General features: G+C 49.5%; 1 pseudogene; it reads left to right on the top strand.

Annotated features, from left to right (window-relative positions):
• The first annotated feature begins 877 nt into the window (after positions 1 to 877).
• On the top strand, positions 878 to 1,754 carry LOC109943124 (uncharacterized; annotated as a pseudogene).
• Positions 1,755 to 2,231: the final 477 nt, after the last annotated feature.

Raw genomic sequence — 2,231 nt, 5'->3', positions numbered from 1 at the left:
CCCAATGGGTGTGACCCGACTGCTGTGGAACCCAATGGGTGTGATCTGGCCAAAACTGACCCCAATGGGTGTACTGTCCACGTTGTTGATGAAGGTGAGGAAGAGGAGGATGAAATCCCTCTAATTCAGAAGAACAGCCGGCGTTACCTAGCCAGCGGGGAAAGCAGTGGTGTTCCTTCTCCAGCTTTATGTGCCCTCATTGGTCTGCAAGAATTGTCTTTGGCGAACTTTGACCAAACTCTTGTAGACATGGTCCCAGAAGATCTGTTGTCGGAGCCAGCAGATGGTGGCATGATGGATGTTTGCACTGATGTGCCTGATGCTGGGCTGGAGTTATCCCGGGCGGCGTCCCGCGCCTCATCGACCTTGGAGCGTGGTCTTAAGGGCCAAGAGGCTGGTCTGGATTGCATTGCTCCCACGAAAGTGACTGAGGCTCCTTCAGCCTTAGAGGTGGCTGTTGCAGAGAACTTGGCCCTCAAGGATGGTGCTGGCGCTTACCCAGCCCCCGAGGGTGTCCGAGTGGGTTCTCCCTCCCACACTTCCATGGATGTTCACGTAGGGTCTTCTCCTCCACATTCTGGTTGCATGGCGATAGCCCAAGCCTTGGGTCAAGGATTCGCTTTAGAGGCTAGCACACCTGATGACAGAGTTCTGGCTTCTGCTGATGACACTGAATTGGTTCCCACTGATGCATTGCGGGTTGTTCCGGTTGGTGATCCTTCGTCGAGCCATCAATTGACTTCCCACGACTTGGGGGTTCCCTCATTCTTGTCTGACTTTACTCCAGGTATTTTGGTTTCTTCTGGTCTGACTTTACTCCAGGCAGATAATTGTTCTCATGCTTGTCTATTTTTAATGCCAGGCGTTGGTTGATGAGATGGCTAGTCGGCTGAGGTTGCAGGGTGTCTCTGTCCTAGAAGGAGCTTTGTCTCTGGCGCATTGGAATCCAGTGCTGCTTCAGCGGCGTGTATCTGATTTGGAGGTGGCGAATGCCAGTTAGTGCCCTTTGCTTCCTTTTTTGGCTACTTGATTAATCTGCTTTTTAGCTGAACACCCTTGCTTGACTGTTTTCTTGACAGATATGGCTCGGCGGTATTCTGATCTTGAAGAAAAATATTCTCAAGGTCAGACTGAACTGGCCCGGGTTTCTGCTTCTCTGAATGATGCTAACATGCTGAGCTCCACCCTCCGTGCTCAGCTCGACTCTGAAAAGGTGACCAGTGAATCTTGGCTTTGTTTGCTGTGTTCTTATTGCTTGCTTGACGTTTGGAGAAACTGATTCTTGTCTGCAGGAGGAAAAGCATGCCCTTGCCACTTCTCGTGACAACATTGACAAGCTATACCGTGATGCCAGCAATTCATTGACCATCTTGGAGAGGAGTCATCGCTTCACCAGGGAGGAGTTGGATAATCATCGTTATAAGCTGCAAGAGTCCTTGGATGATGTGATTCGCCTCAGGCAGATGGTGTCGACCAAAGATACTGTCATCAAGGATCTGCGTGCTTCCAAGAAATCAGTCGCCCAGGAGCTAGAAACTGCTCGGTTGGCTGTCAAGGCTGCTGAAGAGACTTCTGCTACTTTGAGGGCCCAGTGCGACAAAGCTATGGATAAAGCTATTCGCGCGGGGCGGATCCTGATGAGGAGACCCGGCGTGGTTGTTCCTGACAACATAGTGGCTGACGTGAATGCCGCTCCTGATTCCTCGAGTCATCCTTCTTCGTCAGTTGCTCCTGAGAAGAACATTACTAAATAGAAAACACTGAATGCTTTGAATGTGTGGTTAATGTGCTTGGATGTTTTGTTAGAGAACACTTTTGAATACTGAATGCTACTATTGTTTTCCCATTGTTAGAATTCCATAGTATCTACAATTGTAGAAGTAAATGTAGTGTGATGGTTTTGAAATTTCATTGTGGGGCATAGAAGTTGCCCTAAGATGGGTGATTGCAAACGTGCCAAGCGTGTCGTGCCAATTTAAGTCAGTGCCAACTTAAACCGACCGCTCATTTAGTAGGGCATAGTGGCCACCCCAAGTTAAGTAAGCGTGAGCATGTCGCACCACCTTAAGTCATTGCCGACTTAAGCCGATTGCTCCGTTAGTAGGGCATAGTGGTCACCCCGAGTTTAGTAAGCGTGAGCATGTCGCACCGCCTTAAGTCATTGCCGACTTAAGTCGATTGCTCCGTTAGTAGGGCATAGTGGTCACCCCGAGTTTAGTAAGCGTGAGCAT

Source organism: Zea mays, chromosome 10, assembly GCF_902167145.1.
Source record: "Zea mays cultivar B73 chromosome 10, Zm-B73-REFERENCE-NAM-5.0, whole genome shotgun sequence".
In the NCBI taxonomy this organism is placed as follows: domain Eukaryota; kingdom Viridiplantae; phylum Streptophyta; class Magnoliopsida; order Poales; family Poaceae; genus Zea; species Zea mays.
The sequence above is the reverse complement of the archived record's forward strand: the minus strand, read 5'-3'. Positions and strand labels throughout refer to the sequence as shown.